Here is a 19,932-nt window from a genome sequence, read left to right as displayed (position 1 = left end):
ATTTAAAGTTAGCATCTCTTTGTAAAGTTACTTTGTGCCATGAATTGACTTTTCATATTACCATTTGGGGCTCTATATTTCCAGATATGAACAATATTTAAGCTATCAAAAATAACATCAATTAAAACTGATTGGTCTGACTCCTTTAAAATATATTTACCTATTTATTGATTTTTGCATTCCATACATTGTATTTTATCATTTTAATCCCTCTCTGAACTCCTCCTAGACCCACTCATCTATTTCATACACCCTCTACCTTCATGTCACCATTGAGTCCAAATCTATTTTTAATGTATTGGACATTTTAGGAAACAATATACCCATTTGAATTTTGATGATCAAAATTCCCGTGTTTTAGATTATAAACACATGATAACTAATTCCTATTATGTATGTTTGAGGCTTTTGAAACTATAGACAGGACATAATGTAAAACAATGACATATGATAATGTTAAAAGTAAGAAATTTATTATTAAATTCATGTTGGTGGATATGAATGGTATTCCTAATTTAAGAACAGTTATTCTTGATCATTATAAGTGAAAGTGATCTACCATAAGCATTAATTTATTCATCATTTCACTCATATGAACTATAAAAATAAGCAATTACACATAAAGCACAAGACATTTGGACAATATTGTTGTAAAGTACAGCATGTGAGATACCAAAGTCTGATGGGGCAAAATTTATCTGTCTTTGGGTTATTAATAAGCTATCTGATTATCTTGATAGAAAAGTAAATTGAAATTCATTATCATTCGTTTGACATATCAATATATTGTATACGAAAGTGTGAACTAATTTTGTAAAATGGTAAATAAGTAGGAACTCAGTTTTTTACTATTAAAGAGATATAGCACCATGATATATTAGCACCTATATAATTACAAAATTATTTATTCTATGTTTTTAGTTCATGAGTGTGATCCAGAACGATGAATGTATATGTTTTGATGAATCTGTGATGATGCAAGAGAACAAGAAAGAGAAAGATAGATTAATACAGGGAGGAAAACATAAACGCAAAGGTAACAAGTGAGAGAAGTATTCTTTTTCTTTAACAGCAGACCTTCATGAACACTGAATATTTTACATGGAAAATGTGTTCATTTCCTAAGTTAATTTTTCTCTAGATGTTTGACTATTTTTCTGACATTTGATAAATGCTGCAATCATTCTGTTCATAATTATCTGTAAATTAAAAATGAGAAGCAATTCCTTGAAATAAAAAATTAGTACATCATTGATAAAAGTAACTTCAGTATGGATGAAAGGCTGGTTCAAATTCTTGACCCTACTTTAGGAGTTATTAGCAATAGATGGCTACTGGAAGAGGGAAAGCATCAGTTTTTGTTAGAGCTGTGATTCCTGGAAATCTGCTCTTTTTCACTGGATGCTCCTACCCTCGTGTGTGTGTGTGTGTGTGTGTGTGTGTGTGTGTGTGTGTGTGTGTGTGTGTATATATATATATATATATATATATATATATATATATATATATATACCTCTAAGTGGTTATAGTGGGTTAAAAATTGAAGTTTGTAGGGGAAAATGGTGGTAGAGTACATGGAAGGAGAAGTAGTAGGTGTGGATTTGATCACAGTAGAATGTGTACATACATAAAATTCTCAAACAAATTGGGGCTATTTCCAGATGGTCTTTACTTCAGTCTCTGCTCCTCTTTTGCCTCTGCATTTCTTTAGACAGAAATAATTCTGCATCAATAATTTTGTAATGAATAGATATCCCCATCACTCAACGGAATGTCTATCTCCCCACTCTTGGGCATTTTGACTAATGTCATCTCCATTGGGTCCTGGGGATCTCTCATCACTCTGGTGTCTGGGATTTACTGCAAGTTCACCCTGTTCTGCACCCTACACTGCTGCATATTTCTATGCAGCCATGCCTTCTGGGCTTCTCTCCTGCCTCCTCCCATATCTGATCCTGCCCCCCTTTTTCCCTCCCCCTCCTTTCTCTCATCCAAACCCTCCCTCCCTCTGCCTCCTGTGATTATTTTGTTGCCCACTTCTAAGTAGGACTAAAGCATCCACACTTGGGGGTGGTGGTGAATGTAACTTGAGAAATTTGATAAGAAAAAAGAAATTTGATAAGTACAAGAACATATCTAAGTTGTAGATTGTTAAAGCTGTATATTAATTCATTGGGTTATTACTGTGGCTATCAGTTTCAATGTAATTAAATTGTAAATAAAAATGTCTTTTCCTTTAAAAAATTCTCAAGTTTTAAAACACCAAGCTCATTAGGAAAACAAAACATTTGCAAACTAATAAAACAAGTTTATTGCACTTATAGAAATAATAAAAATAAAGAATATTCACTTTGGCATTTTTGTTGATTATTTTATAGTTTATTTTTCCAAAAAATGAATTGTTATAATATACATATATGCAAATGAATTTTTAAGATAAATTTTACTTGCAACATACACTTTTATTTTGCATGCCAAACTTGTAATGAGTAGATATATCACTGTTGAATTTTGGATTCATTTATGCCAAAGCAATCTAAGTTTTGTTAACTGGTATATTTTGATGCTATTTTATCTAACATTAATTGGAAGAATGTCTTTCTTATAAGTTCCTATAATGGCAATCTCCTTTTAAAAGAGGACTCAATTGATATTAACTTGTGTGTTTACTCAGAATAAATGAACATTTTCCCATTATTCAACAGATGTTTCTAATGGAAAGTTTGCATGTCTTCAATTATCTTTAGTAAGACTCATCTGAGACCTGCTTGTCTGTAGATAAGTCTTACATAAGCAACAGTTTTATTTTCTTGTACAATAAAAATGTAACATTAAAGAAAGTGTTGTTGATACTGTGCACAACGTTTTCGTTTTTAAGATGTATCTCTCCAGTAAGGAGTTCTGTGAGAAAATTATTTCAATGACAACTGCCAGTCATAAACTATTATTATAAATTTTACCAAAATAATGCTCAATATTCTAGAAATACATGGTGATACTCTTTGTTCATATGGTTATTGTCATTAGGTTTTTAATTAGCTTTTCACTTAGCCAGCAACACTGTTACATTCAGTTTCAATCATTTTTATTTTATCAAGTAGTTGACATTACTGACTGTATTCCCTATGAAGAGAGAGTTGTTTTTGACTCCCCTAGCTTTCTAATCCCTTGAAATGAAGGACTGGATTGTTAATCTTTCAAACTTTAGCATAGCGAGCACACAGATCTTTTTTTTTTTTTTTTCGATTCTGAAGTTTTTATTTCAAATTGCTCATAGAATGGAAATCCTTTTTTTTTTTTTATTAACTTGAGTATTTCTTATATACATTTCAAGTGTTATTCCCTTTCCCGGTTTCCGGGCAAACATCCCCCTCCCCTTCCTTATGGGTGTTCCCCTCCCAACCCTCCCCCCATTGCCGCCCTCCCCCCATAGTCTAGTTCACTGGGGGTTCAGTCTTAGCAGGACCCAGGGCTTCCCCTTCCACTGGTGCTCTTACTAGGATATTCATTGCTACCTATGGGGTCAGAGTCCAGGGTCAGTCCATGTATAGTATGGAAATCCTTTTTTTTTTTAACTAAGTAGTTTTACTTTAATGCTGCGTTGGGCGCATTTTTTTTTTTTTTACTTTTAAAAATTTTTTTTTTATTAACTTGAGTACTTCTTATTTACATTTTGAGTGTTATTCCCTTTCCCGGTTTCCGGCCAAACATCCCCCTAATCCCTCCCCCTCCCCTTCTTTATGGGTGTTCCCCTCCCCATCCTCCCCCCATTGCCGCCCTCCCCCCAACAATCTAGTTCACTGGGGGTTCAGTCTTAGCAGGACCAAGGGCTTCCCCTTCCACTGGTGCTCTTACTAGGATATTCATTGCTACCTATGAGGTCAGAGTCCAGGGTCAGTCCATGTATAGTCTTTAGGTAGTGGCTTAGTCCCTGGAAGCTCTGGTTGCTTGGCATTGTTGTTCATAAGGGGTCTCGAGCCCCTTCGAGCTCTTCCAGTCCTTTCTCTGATTCCTTCAACGCGGGTCCTATTCTCAGTTCAGTGGTTTGCTGCTGGCATTCGCCTCTGTATTTGCTGTGTTCTGGCTGTGTCTCTCAGGAGCGATCTACATCCGGTTCCTGTCGGCCTGCACTTCTTTACTTCATCCATCTTGTATAATTGGGTGGCTGTATATGGAGCACACAGATCTTCAAGAAGAACACTTGAAGCAAAGACAATATGGAGTTTGATTTATTTTCATAAACTACCCCCTATTCATTTCTACAGATGAATATTAATACTTTCTTGGTTAATTTCTATCAATAAGTCTCACATTTTTGTAGTGAATATCAACATCTTTTCAAAAGTATAGGGACCTCGAAAATAATTTTTCATTCTTTTATGGCTATGCAATATTCAACTAATATTCATTAGTAAGAATTTATTCAAGTCAACTGGACTATATTAGTAACTTTTTAGCAACGTAAGATGTGTAAAGTATTTTTAAATAGGACACGAAGAAAAACGAAGTAAGCCAGTAATAAAAGGCTGAACTAAACTGAGCACCTACATGATTTTGGTACATTAATTAACAGTAGTGGGCCTTGCTTTCATCAATTGCCTAACTCAGGGGTGCATTAACATATTTAAAATGCAATACTGGAAGGTTAAAAGTTGATTTTGCAGCTTATGTGTTAGTTTTCCCTTTGCTGTGAGAAGTTTCCCTGAAAGTAGGAACTTCAAAGAGAAAGAATTTATTTTGGCTTGTAGTTCAAGGATATAATCCATCATGGATGGGGAGTCCTGTGGCAGACAGGACTTGGCAGACAGTTGGTGATGGTGCATCATTGCTCTCAGTTTTGATGGCGCTTTCCATCTCAATTAACCTATCAAGATAATGGTCTCACATCATGTTCAGAGACTCTCCCACTGTGAATAACCTCTCATTAAATGCCTGAAGGCTTATCACCTATGTGAGTCCACATCCTGTTTAATCAAGTTTTGAAAATATATATTTGTTACTCTTGCAACTTATTTAGGGCCTGGAAATTCATTGAGCAGTGGAAGTAATAAAACCCCAAATGACTGAAAATTATACAAAATAAACTATTCTCAATGGACATGAAGAAATGACTTTAATTAAAACTCAACTTCACCAATTTGATACAGGCTCATCTTTTAAAGAACATTTTCAAATGATTATTTCCCACTGAGCTGAAAAATGGGAAGAACTGTCAGCCCGAAGTTATGGGTCTTAGAGATTGGAATCAACAAACAACAGTGTCAATGAAGTGCCCATTATCCCAAAGTAAGACCAGCAAATAAATGGAGACTTAAATATAAAAGGGAGAGAAAAATCTTTAACACCATATCCTCAGGAAATGCATTTAACCGTAGTAACCATGTTTGTGGTTTAGAATAAGACCATTCTAATAAACCAGAGTTTTCAATTAAGTGCAATGGCAATCCCAACGGTATAAATTGTACTTAGTGGAGCCTAAAATATTTTAAGCATCTCTTGGGAAGTGATAATCCTCTTTTACATGCTGTAATAACTAGATGTTTTTGTGGATTATGTGCTAAAATCTTGAAGGCATTAATTCAGTTTGAAGGGGTGAATTAGATTCTAAAATGTGCTATGCTTAACAAAATCACTTATGTGGTCACAGAATAGGTATCACAGTATCCTTTCAGTGTTAACTAATTTTCAGCCAATGCAGAGATATCCAAACCCCATTATATCTACATATCTAAAACTTATCAATTTTGTTAATTTGTTTATGTATACCATTAGTCTTTAACACAAAATTTTGAAATATTTCATAGATCATAGGACAGTCTAATTAATGTCACCGTTTTTTCTTTTGTAATGAAAAAGACGCCCATACCCTTAGCAAAGAGACATACCTCCCCTTGACAAACATTCAAGTCACAGTGCAGAATGGGGAATTATCAGCACAATAATATACAGCAGATTTCTAGGACATTTCCATCCTGTATGACTAGAATGCTGCAAAGAGCAGCAGTTGACTTCCCCTGTTCCAGTCCCTGACTACAACCGTTTTACTTTCTGAGTTAGTTTCTTCATATATCCTTTCAGCCAGTGTGAGTTTTACTAATTTATTTACATCAAAAAGGCTGGTTCATGTGGTATGTGTGCTAAGACTATGTAGTCCACGGGAGGCAGTTTATCTAATGCTAGCCTTGAAATCACAATCCTCCTGCTTAGCCTTCGGAATTCTCCTATTACACAAGTTTGCCAGCATTCCCAACATAGCTACTGTGAATAGTGCTGTAACATATGTGAGAATTCCATTTCACTGAGATCTCCATTTCAACCGCTTTAGAGCTGTACACTCTTGAAATTACTATCAGGTCAGAATTGAAGCCGTGCAATGTGGGTAATTGTTACCATTTTTGAAGAATCTTCAGTGTTTTCCACTGTAGCTACATAATTTTTAAAATCTGAAATTGAGTTTTGCCCCCTTCATAATAACTATGCACAACTTATCTGGCAGATTGTCAGTAGAGTCTGTAAGGATTTTAGCTAGTGATGATCTTTGATGCCTGTTCTCCCTCAGCAGCCATCACAACACCTGCCAGTACTCTGAAGGCTTGCCTGTGGGGAGGTAGCCTCAGTCCCAGTTTTTGGTTTTTTTTGCCATCACAGAATGTGATGTCTTCAGCAACAGAATCTTTTCATGTAGTTCTAGTGGGCAATTAAGAAGTATGTCAAGAGCCTCTTTAGTTTTCTCTGAGCCCTCTCAGATCACCAATTGTTCCCAGTCTTAAAACATGTTCATCCAATCTTACCCTAAATTTTACTTGATGGGTATATGTATCTCTCTTCAAGAATCATTAATCACATATGTATGAAACATGTTTATGATATACTTATCTTCTTAGATATGATTCTTTTCCCTTGTCTGAGTAATTTTACCTCAACTGTTTTGAAGTCTTAGGATAATGTTGATATTGAAGTCTTATGTTGATATCTGCATTTTTTCCTTTTCTGCATGAAACCTCTTTGAATGATCAAGTTTTTTTTTATTAATGGAGGCAGAGACAGGTGGATCTCTATGAGTTCGAGGTGAGCCTGATCTACAGAGTCTGTTCCAGGTCAGCCAGGTCTAGGTTAAAAACAACAACAACAACAACGACAACAAAAACCAACCAATCAAAGAAAAACCTGTTTTGGATTTTGTTTTGTTTTGTTTAAAGATTTTTTTGTTACTTACTGCTTCAAAAGGACCACTAGGTTTGACCTTCTGAACTTCTGTGGAATGCACTCAAACTTTTCATTTTTATTTCTATCTTTTTACTAAATGAGTACTCTATGCTTCTGCTCCTGTTCTCTAGCTGTGTACTTGGAAAGTGGATCATATCTCTTTCAGTGATGCTCCAACATTATTCGCAGGGAATCATTTAGTGACCAGAGACTGTTTTTTGTCAGCTCTTCATTCCTGGCATGGGGGCTTTGCCTAACGAGCAAGTTATAACATCAGCATTTGGATTTCTGACATGCTGCTCCTGAATTGTGCTTTTGTGAAACAGTTAACAGGGAGGTCTGGGTATATGGGGCTTTGAGATGCTCCATGTGACTGGAATAAGGATTCTACAAAGTGAAGTTAGGTTCATGATATATACTGATGTTTTACAATCTTTTGGGTAAATATTTCATGCATTTCCACCTATAACTATCAAGTATGATGTTTCTATCACATGGAATAAAGGGGAGCCATTTATAAAACATGTGCACCAGCTATCTACAATGCTGTTGAAATTTCCTTAAAAATCATTTTTTGTTGTTTACTCTATGTCTCTAAGTTAATTTTCCAAGAGATTTTAAAGTAAAATTTACTATTAGTTATGTATTCTTTCCTCACTTGCCAGAATGGGTGAAGGGTTTCTCATGACCATTTAGAGCAAAGCATTTCTAAATTCCAGGTTTGTGTTGATGGCTAGTTCGGGGTAAATGGTCCAAATGATTACAAAGTTATCGTCTACTTTCTTTTTTTAAGGATGTACGTTTGTTTTATTTTACATGCATGGATATTTTGCCTGCATGTATGTCTGTGCAGGTACTGTGTTCGTGAGCTGCCATAAGGGCGTAGAGAAGAAAACAAGAATCCATTGAAAGAGGAACAAGTGCTCCGCACTGCCTCATCATCTCTCCAGCCCCTCCTGCTTTCTTACATTCTTTCCCTTTTTTGTCTATTCATTTTCATTCTGCCTGTATGGTCTATATAGAGTATCATGAAAACAGTCCATTCTTCATATATTCCTTTCATTTCTGTTTTAAATGACATGTTGTGATGATTTTCATTTTAATGACTTTTTCCAAGTTTGAATTTTCACTTCATTTTTACTTTGTTTATTTTGCTCACTTCTTATATTGTTGTAATATTATTTTGTTACACATGTCTTTCTCTTTGATTTTTGGATCAAATGTTGGAAAGAGATTTTTATTTATGTTTTCTTTTTGAGTTTCTGTGTTCCCATGGCATATTTTACTTATTGCTGTAAGTTATTCATACATTTATACACTATATAATATGTAATTTATACACAATACATAAAATCAAGCTTTAGCAGTAAATGATTTGAAATAAAATATCTTATATTCATCTACCCTTCCACCTTTAAATTAAAATTTTATTATATAACTTATATTTTCTTAATTTGTTCTTTCCTTCTTTTCAAAATTTCAGGTTATATAGTTTTCTCTTCCATTTTTTAATTATACCCATCCCTTAACTTGGGTATATTTTGATATTTTGTAGTTCTTTTCTTTCTTTTTTTTATTATTATTTTATATCGTGAAGTTCGTGTGAGTGTTTTTTTTTTTTATTAACTTGAGTATTTCTTATATACATTTCGAGTGTTATTCCCTTTCCCGGTTTCCGGGCAAACATCCCCCTCCCCCCTCCCCTTCCTTATGGGTGTTACCCTCCCCACCCTCCCCCCATTGCCGCCCTCCCCCCACCAGTCTAGTTCACTGGGGGTTCAGTCTTAGCAGGACCCAGGGCTTCCCCTTCCACTGGTGCTCTTACTAGGATATTCATTGCTACCTATGAGGTCAGAGTCCAGGGTCAGTCCATGTATAGTCTTTAGGTAGTGGCTTAGTCCCTGGAAGCTCTGGTTGCTTGGCATTGTTGTACATATGGGGTCTCGAGCCCCTTCAAGCTCTTCCAGTTCTTTCTCTGATTCTTTCAACGGGGGTCCTATTCTCAGTTCAGAGGTTTGCTGCTGGCATTCGCCTCTGTATTTGCTGTATTCTGGCTGTGTCTCTCAGGAGCGATCTACATCCGGCTCCTGTTGGTCTGCATTTCTTTGCTTCATCCATCTTGTCTAATTGGGTGGCTGTATATGTATGGGCCACATGTGGGGCAGGCTCTGAATGGGTGTTCCTTCAGTCTCTGTTTTAATCTTTGCCTTTCTCTTCTCTGCCAAGGGTATTCTTGTTCCCCTTTTAAAGAAGGAGTGAAGCATTCACATTTTGATCATCCGTCTTGAGTTTCATTTGTTCTAGGCATCTAGGGTAATTCAAGCATTTGGGCTAATAGCCACTTATCAATGAGTGCATACCATGTATGACTTTCTGTGATTGGGTTAGCTCACTCAGGATGATATTTTCCAGTTCCAACCATTTGCCTATGAATTTCATAAAGTCATTGTTTTTGATAGCTGAGTAATATTCCATTGTGTAGATGTACCACATTTTCTGTATCCATTCCTCTGTTGAAGGGCATCTGGGTTCTTTCCAGTTTCTGGCTATTATAAATAAGGCTGCGATGAACATAGTGGAGCACGTGTCTTTTTTATATGTTGGGACATTTTTGGGGTATATGTCCAAAGAGAAGTATAGCTGGATCCTCAGGCAGTTCAATGCCAATTTTCTGAGGACCCTCCAGATTGATTTCCAGAATGGTTGTACCAGTCTGCAATGCCAAAAAAATGGAGGAGTGTTCCTCTTTCTCCACATCCTCACCAGCATTTGCTGTCACCTGAGTTTTTGATCTTAGCCATTCTCACTGGTGTGAGGTGAAATCTCAGGGTTGTTTTGATTTGCATTTCCCTTATGACTAAAGATGTTGAACATTTCTTTAGGTGTTTCTCAGCCATTCTGCATTCCTCACCTGTTAATTGTTTGTTTAGCTCTGAACCCCATTTTAAATAGGGTTATTTGTCTCCCTGCGGTCTAAGTTCTTGGGTTCTTTGAATATTTTGGATATAAGGCCTCTATCTGTTGTAGGATTGGTAAAGATCTTTTCCCAATCTGTTGGTTGCCGTTTTGTCCTAACCACAGTGTGCTTTGCCTTAGAGAATCTTTGCAGTTTTATGAGATCCCATTTGTCGATTCTTGATCTTAGAGCATAAGCCATTGGTGTTTTGTTCAGGAAATTTTTTCCAATGCCCATGTGTTCCAGATGCTTCCCTAGTTTTTCTTCTATTAGTTTGAGTGTATCTGGTTTGATGTGGAGGTCCTTGATCCACTTGGACTTAAGCTTTGTACAGGGTGATAAGCATGGATCGATCTGCATTCTTCTACATGTTGAACTCCAGTTGAACCAAAACCATTTGCTGAAAGTGCTATCTTTTTTCCATTTGATGGTTTTGGCTCCTTTGTCAAAAATCAGGTGCCCATAGGTGTGTGGGTTCATTTCTGGGTCTTCAATTCTATTCCATTGGTCTATCTGTCTGTCTCTGTACAAATACCATGCAGTTTTTATCACTATTGGTTCTGTAATACTGCTTGAGTTCAGGGATAGTGATTCCCCCTGAAGTCCTTTTATTGTTGAGGATAGCTTTAGCTATCCTGGGTTTTCTGTTATTCTAGATGAATTTCCAAATTGTTCTCTCTAACTCTTTGAAGAATTGGATTGGTATTTTGATGGGGATTGCATTGAATCTGTAGATCGCTTTTGGTAAAATGGCCATTTTTACTATATTGATCCTGCCAATCCATGAGCATGGGAGATCTTTCCATCTTCTGAGGTCTTCTTCAATTTCTTTCTTCAGTGTCTTGAAGTTCTTATTGTACAAATCTTTTACTTGCTTGGTTAAAGTCACACCGAGGTACTTTATATTATTTGGGTCTATTATGAAGGGCGTCGTTTCCCTAATTTCTTTCTCGGCTTGTTTCTCTTTTGTGTAGAGGAAGTCTACTGATTTATTTGAGTTAATTTTATACCCAGCCATTTTGCTGAAGTTGTTTATCAGCTTTAGTAGTTCTCTGGTGGAACTTTTCGGATCACTTAAATATACTATCATATCATCTGCAAATAGTGATATTTTGACTTCTTCTTTTCTGATCTGTATCCCCTTGATCTCCTTTTGTTGTCTGATGCTCTGGCTAGAACTTCAAGAACTGTATTGAATAAGTAGGGAGAGAGTGGGCAGCCTTGTCTAGTCCCTGATTTTAGTGGGATTGCTTCAAGTTTCTCTCCATTTAGTTTAATGTTAGCAACTGGTTTGCTTTATATGGCTTTTACTATGTTTAGGTATGGGCCTTGAATTCCTATTCTTTCCACGCCTTTTATCATGAAGGGGTGTTGAATTTTGTCAAATGCTTTGTCAGCATCTAATGAAATGATCATGTGGTTTTGTTCTTTCAGTTTGTTTATATAATGGATCACGTTGATGGTTTTCCATATATTAAAACGTCCCTGTATGCCTGGGATGAAGCCTACTTGATCATGGTGGATGATTGTTTTGATGTGCTCTTGGATTCGGTTTGCCAGAACTTTATTGAGTATTTTTGCGTCGATATTCATAAGGGAAATTGGTCTGAAGTTCTCTTTCTTTGTTGGGTCTTTGTGTGGTTTAGGTATAAGAGCAATTGTGGCTTCATAGAAGGAATTCGGGAGTGATCCATCTGTTTCCATTTTGTGGAATAGTTTGGATAATATTGGTATGAGGTCTTCTATGAAGGTCTGATAGTATTCTGCACTAAACCCGTCTGGACCTGGGCTCTTTTTGGTTGGGAGACCTTTAATGACTGCTTCTATTTCCTTAGGAGTTATGGGGTAGTTTAACTGGTTTATCTGTTCCTGATTTAACTTTGGTACCTGGTATCTGTCTAGGAAATTGTCCATTTCCTGTAGATTTTCAAGTTTTGTTGAATATAGGCTTTTATAGTAAAATCTGATGATTTTTTGAATTTCCTCTGAATCTGTAGTTATGCCTCCCTTTTCATTTCTGATTTTGTTAATTTGGACACACTCTCTGTGTCCTCTCGTTAGTCTGGCTAAGGGTTTATCTATCTTGTTGATTTTCTCAAAGAACCAACTTTTGGTTCTGTTGATTCTTTCTATGGTCCTTTTTGTTTCTACTTGGTTGATTTCAGCTCTGAGTTTGATTATTTCCTGCCTTCTACTCCTCCTGGGTGTATTTGCTTCTTTTTGTTCTAGAGCTTTTAGGTGTGCTGTCAAGTGCTGACATATGCTCTTTCCTGTTTCTTTCTGCAGGCACTCTGCTCTATGAGTTTTCCTCTTAGCACAGCTTTCATTGTGTCCCATAAGTTTGGGTATGTTGTACCTTCATTTTCATTAAATTCTAAAAAGTCTTTAATTTGTTTCTTTATTTCTTCCTTGACCAGGTTATCATTGAGTAGAGCATTGTTCAATTTCCACGTATATGTGGGCATTCTTCCCTTATTGTTATTGAAGACCAGTTTTAGGCCGTTGTTCTGCTATTTCTGACAGTGGCTAGACTGTCCTATAAGCCTGTGTGTCAGGAGTGCTGTAGACCTGTTTTCCTGTTTTCTTTCAGCCAGTTATGGGGACAGAGTGTTCGGCTTTCGGGCGTGTAGGTTTTCCTATCTACAGGCCTTCAGCTGTTCCTGTGGGCCTGTGCCTTGAGTTCACCAGGCAGGTCACTTGCAGCAGAAAAGTTGGTCTGACCTGTGGTTCTGAGGCTCAAGTTTGCTCGTGGGGTGCTGCCTATGAGCTCTCTGAGGCGGCAGCAACCAGGAAGATCTGTGCTGCCCTTTCTGGGAGCTTCCGTGCACCAGGGTTCCAGATGGCGTTTTGTGTTCTCCTCTGGCGTCAGAGATGTGTGCAGAGTGCAGTCTCTTCTGGTTTACCAGGCGTGTCTGCCTCTCTGAAGGTTTAGCTCTCCCTCCCACGGGATTTGGGTGCAGAGAACTGTTTATCCGGTCGGTCCCTTCAGGTTCTGGGGGTGTCTCAGACGCAGCAGACTTGCTGCTCCTGGTCCCTCCTCTACGGGAACCCAGAGGCCGTATACAGTTTCCTCTTGGGCCAGGGATGTGAGCAGGGGTGGGCAGTGTTGGTGGTCTCTTCTGCTCTGCAGCCTCAGGAGTGCCCACCTGACCAGGCGGTGAGGTCTCTCTCCCACGGGGTTTAGTTTTAATTTTTTATATCAACAGTGTCAAAACCAGAGCCTTGTGCATGTCAAACAAGTACTCTATCACTAGCTAAAAATATTCCAAGTTTCTCTTTTGACATGTTCTGTTAGGTCCTGGAACCTGCAGGGTTAAATAATTATTTAATAATTTATGTGCTTACTTGTATAAGATAGAAAAGATCTAATTTTTAATTCCTTAATATTAAAAAACCTCCACATTATCTTATTACCTAATATCTTTGATGTAATCCTACAAGTCAACATTAGTACCCTATATGTATGTTTTTATTTAAAACCATTTGTTTGCTTCAGATTTAATTAGAAAATAATATAAGGAAAATTAATTATAAAGGAATAAACTTAATGGGAATTTCAACTTTGTAGACTTTAAAATCACATATACTCACTCTGATTTTTCTCTGATGCTTTCTTTCCATTTTTATTAAATTGGGTATTTCTTATTTACATTTCAAATGTTATTATTCCATTTCCCAGCTTCCTGTCCATCAGCCCCCTGACCCCTCCCCCTCCCCTTCTATATGGGTGTTCCCCTCCCCATCCACAACCATTACCACACCCCCCAGCAATCCCCTACACTGGGGGTCCATTTATGTTTTTATTCCATCCTTGTGGTGGTTCTTAAATCATGGTTTCATCTAGCATTAGCTACAGGAACATGGGGAACCTGAAACTCTCTGCAAAGAATATTTAGAAGTTCTCAGAAAATTAGTTTTCCTTATCTATGTTAAAATTATTGTTTGGGAAAATTGAGTGAAACAACTATCAAATATATGTAAGACAGGAAAATATGTCCTACTCCTGCATCATGGGTATGATGCCTATCTCATTGATGTTGCTTAATAAATAATTGTGGCACAAACACATGAATAAAAGAGAACTGGAAACAGTTTTCATTTACAAAGTAGCCTCAGGGAAGTCAGACTCAAGAGTTGATCATGGAATAATACTTATCCTTAAATGCTCATGAATTCTAAATTGGTTCACAGCTAAATATTTTGTAATAAGAAACAATGTAATTAAATGAACTTCAGAGTGTGAGGACTTAGAGTTTCTCTGTAGTATTGGAACAATCACTTGATCTCTTTTGAAGTAAAATATTAAATAGCAAGACCTCGAAACTCTAACATTCTCTAATAGTTTATGTTTTATCACACTAATTAGAAAGGAATTATTTTGGGTTAGCTGCCAGGATGATAATAGGCAAAGGCAAAGATATTTAGTGTTGATTTTTTGACCATTCTCAGGAATAATATGAGTAGTGATAAAATGCATATCTACTATAGGCTATACATGTTTATGCATCAAATATTAACTCAATCTTTTCACTATCTATATAGCATGTTTAACTTGAGGAGGATGTTATATCAATGGATAACAACTTACGCACTTACTTTTAAGGAAAAAGCATGGAACATTTATTAAAAAGCTGTAGAAACTGCCTAGTGTTTTGTATTTAAGGTTCAGGTGGATCAGAGGCCTCCAACTTCCACAGACACAGCCTCCTCAATACTCACAAATGGGCACATTTGTGTAGATGCGATTAAAAATAACAGAAGCATGCTTTAATATGCAAACAGAAGTATTCATTGTATTTGTAGGTTACTTATTGCTCCTCAGGAGTAAAAGGAAGCAGACATTAAGTAGAAGAGATAGGGATAGAGCTTTTTGATAGGATGCTTTACCTACCATGCATGAAGTTCTATGTTCAATGCTGGGCATGGGGGTACATATTTGTAATCTGAGTACACAAGATATGCAGTCTGGAAGACTACAAGTTCAAGATCATGTTTGGCAACATAAGAAATTGTAAACTAGCCTGGGATATGAAGCATGATGTCAGGACAATAGAAGAGGGAAACGTAAATATGACATTAACAAGAGCATCCTGGGGAAATGTTATTTTACAATGCTAAAGGTAATAGCTGAAGTTCTATTTTATTAATTCCTAAGTTTTAGCATTAACTAGGTATATAAGTGCAGACACATGAGATTTTATTTTCATGGAAGGATAACAGTAGTTATACTACATGGACAAAACAAACAAACAGAACCAGTCTGGTTCAAACTCAAACTTAAACAAGGTCAACCTATTTCTAAACAAGTGGGGCACATTCTTTTAATGTGGAGGACTCTTCTATAACATCTCCACATTCACAGTTCACAGTTATGTGATGCTTTGGAGACAAATAAGACATGTCTCTGTGGCTTTCTTCCAAAGTACATCATCAATTTGAACTGTAATTGAATTTCTGTTGCACGATTCTGTCTGTGAGGATTAGATAGTTCAAAACATAAAAATCAATGTGCTGGAACTGAAGTGAGAGAGTCGTGACACCAGAAGCAGCAGCACAAAGGCTCAAACCCAGGATTTAGTAAACATATGCCCATCCTTATCTTCTCTAAGAATAAACCAGGTTAAACTTTTAGCAAAACCACTGCAAATTTTAATGAAATCCCTTTGTGGCAAATCATGCTCTGTCAGATTCTAAAAATCCATATCTTGAACACCGAGGCAGAGCATATATACTCATCTGAGGATGTTGGGAGCAATGCATTTATTATTTTTTTAATTTTTAAAGTTTTCTGTAAAAATTTAATTCATCTTTGTCACAAAGCGGTATTTTAAATCTTTCTTTTTAGTAACACTAGTTTAATAATTCCTTTATGAAGGAAAAGTGGCAATCATTCCAGGTTGCTATTCATTTGAAGATGTTAGGGGGAAAATACCAACAAAAAAAGCCAAATTGTAGTTTACAATTTTCTTCATATTACACACACACACACACACACACACACACACACACGCACACACACACACACACACACACACACACACACACACACACACACACACACGCCTACTAGGTAGGTAGCTCAGAAGGTAAAGGTAAAAGCTGCCTGCTTCCAAGCCTGACTGACAAGTTGAGATCTATTGCTGGGCACCACACAGTAGAAGACAGGAACTGATGCCTGTGTGCTGTCCTCTGACTTTACATGAGAGCCATGTACATGCAGACACCTCATACATATTTTTTAAATATAATACATAAATTATAGAGATCAAGCATGTTTTATTTAGGAGCATATATGTATACAGACACATGCATGCAGTACCAATTAGAGAGCAAGGATAGGTAGATATATGGGAGGGTTCAGAATGAGGAAATGGGAGTGTGAAATATTAAAATCTCAAAAATAAAATGTAATAAAAATTTTGAATGACAATAAGTGCTTGTTTGCTTGTTTGTTTTACTTCATTTAAAATTCTTCTCTCATATATTATAACCTGACTACAGTTTTAGCTTCTTCCACTCCTCCCAGCCACTCCCACCCATGTCCCATCTCCCCTCTCCCCTGGACCCACTCCTCCTCCATTTCCCCTCAGAAAGGGCAAGCCATCCACAAAGGTCATCAACCAAACATGGCAAAAAGCTACAATAAGACTAGACCTTCATATTAAGGGTGGACAAGGCAACCCAGTAGGAGGAGAAGTATCCCACCGTAGGCAATAGTTAGGAACAACCTGAGCACCCACTCTTAGGAGTCCCACAGGAACACCAAGCTATACAACCTTAAAACAAAGGGCCTATATGTACAGCATATATGAAACAAGCAACTCAGGAAGAGTCTCACTTTTCTACATCATCTAATACCCAGTAGTCAAGGTTTGGTCAGCAATATGCCTTTATTTATTTCCTTTGTATACTTCAGATCCCAGCATTTGGAGATACTTACTTTGCTGAGCCATATTTTTATTCTGAGAGCAAAGATTTGTATATAATTTATAGTGTTCTCTTACACATGTTTAGCCACTCTAAATGTGCCAAACATATTTACAGAGATTATATTTCTTTCTGTTTTTAATTCTTCTTTCATACAATATACTCCGACTTCAGCCTCCTGTTCCTACCCTTCTCCCAGTGCCCATTATTTCTTCTCCCCCAAAACAATGGCTTCTGTTTTCCTAGTTTTTTTGTTGTTATTATTGTTGTTTGTTTTTTGGTGAAACTTTTTTCCTGTTTTTAAATTACTGAAATGTAGCTAAAGTTACAGTACAGCCAATCCTATATTTCTGTGTAGAATACCTATTTCCATGTAACAAACTCTCCAAAAATCCAGACTTTAAAATCACAAATGTTATACATTGTGATTCACAAATGCAGATGTCAGGCCTATCCTAAGGTAGTAATGAAGGTGCTGCCTAAGCTATCTGTCCTTCAAGGCCACTTATTTGGCTGTTGACCAGTCTTAGGTTCCCATTGGCTGTTTGCTAAATATGACAGTTTCTGCCCTTGTGAATTTTCCCAGAAGACAGTAACTTTTTCCAGAGCCAAGGTTTTGAAAAGGAGGGAAAAATTAAGAATGGATACTGATGTGGACTACAGAGATGGAAAAGGACATTGAATTAATGCTATTCTTTTTTAAATGGAAGCAAGCCAGTAAGCTCAACTCACACCGGATAGACAGTATACCACAAAGTTTGAATCACAAAAGGTTGAGGTCATGGGGGGGGGTGGTCATTTCAGTGAATAGCCATCAAAAATTCAATGCAGGACTCACACATCTCTTTTGTCAAGGCCTCTACATATTGTCAGTGAACATCTTGGACTTGTTCAACCCCATGAGTATTAATTTTACCACCTAAGCCTATATAATTTATGGTAGAAATTGATCTGTGGACTGAACATGTGTAGCCTAAAGTTATAGATGAGTTTTCACAGATTCTTATTATCTCCATTAGAATGTAAGCTCTCTCAGAATGCTGGATATATTACAAGTTCATCTCATCCTGAGGAGACTCCCATGCTCCCAGGCTTTGAATCAATGCTTCTCACTTAGTGGGTATTCAGTGAGTACCTGTTTCTGTAAGTAAGACTTTTAAAATGTGATAAGGTACCTGAGAGAGACACTGAATAGAAATTCAGTCATTTCTAAAAGTACCATTAATATAGCACTCTGGAATTCTTCTAGTAAATCACAGCATAAATCCAAACAATTTAAGTTAGGAGAGTCAGAAATTTTAAAGACGACGCATGGGTCTCTCAAAAGCTCTTCTGTAATATCTTTCACTTTGAAGTCTAGGCATTTAACACCACCAGGCACTGGAAAAATAGCACAAAGGACTTATAGGAGATGGACTCGCTCCTCAAAAGAGGTCCTTACCTAACTTGCATCCTGGCTGTCAGCTTGTGAACTTCCAAATGCTTGGAGACACTCAAGGTTTAAAGAGTCTGGACTTGAAAGTGTGAGTGCTCACACATGTCAAAACTGAAAGCCAGCAAAGTAGCCTTTCCTAGCTCTGTGCTTTGCAGCATCAAATTGCCTAGAGGTTACAAAATGAATATCCTTTTGTACTGAGGCTGTCTGCCTTCAGATCCCTTTCTTTGAGATGCTGCTGCTGCTTTTCCATTCAAGGATGTTTGTTCCAAATGTTGAAGTTGGACTCTTTAAATATTTTTCTGTGGGTTGTGGAGTTACAGGGAAGAAAGCAGGTGGTATCTAAGTTTCATATATCGATATCGAGAAATACAAATATTTTGCAACAGATAAACATTCCCCAACCCAAGTTGTTCTTCACTGCTCGAGTGGTTTGAATAAAAGAAACAAGTTGGTGCAAAAAGGGCTGTGCAATTCTCATGCACACACAGAAAAATCTGTTTACACTTGAGAAAAGCCTTATCTTTCAGACTCCTCTAAGCAGTATTTGACCTAGATACCAGAATACAGGAATAATAATTGACTTAAAAGAGTGTATGTATTTATGAAGTAAACAGTTTATTTTAAATAACAGAGAATATATATATATATATATGTATGTATATAATTAAAGAGATTAACAGAGTAACTGAAATAACTGTATATGTTTGGTTGGAAATCTCTGAATTGAAATTCATGTAGCAAAATCTGCTTGCTCTAAAAGAACTGTTTCTGCCTCTAGTTTCCCAACGCTATAGCAATTTCAACAAACTGTACAGAAGCTTTCTGTGTTCCCTGAAGAGCTCTTTTCTGTGGTGCTTTCTCTATTTATTCATTTACTCTCTGCTTTCTCCATTTTTTGTTCAGATCTAGAAAAATTGTAGATCTAGCAAAGAGAAAACTTTTCTGATGAAGCCTTATTCTTTTGCGCTGATCTCTACAGCATTTTAGTTTGTCTTATGGTATGTAGACACAGAAACACTTGTGTGTGTGTGTGTGTGTGTGTGTGTGTGTGTGTGTGCGTGTATGTGCGTGTGTGTGTGTGTGTGTATCTGTGCCTACATGAACGTGCACACACTTGTGTGTCTGTGAAAGCCTGAGCACGTACATATGTGTGGGCTCAGTGAATATGTGTAAATGTAGGTGCTGATGTTCACAGAGGTCAAAAGAAGGCATCAAGTTGGATCTCTTCAGTGGTCCCAACATGAATACTAGGAAATTAACCTTGGTCCTCTCAAAAACCATCAAGTTATACTAACTGCAGAGCTGTCTTTCCAGGCCTAAGTAGTATTTTTTCATGTGTATTTTCAGGTTAAAATATTATAACATATGGGAGATACAAATGATAGTGCCTTATGACTTTTATTTA

The sequence above is a fragment of the Rattus norvegicus genome, chromosome X, assembly GCF_021556685.1.
Source record: "Rattus norvegicus strain SHRSP/BbbUtx chromosome X, alternate assembly SHRSP_T2T, whole genome shotgun sequence".
NCBI classification, from domain to species: domain Eukaryota; kingdom Metazoa; phylum Chordata; class Mammalia; order Rodentia; family Muridae; genus Rattus; species Rattus norvegicus.
Note: the sequence above shows the minus strand (reverse complement) of the source record.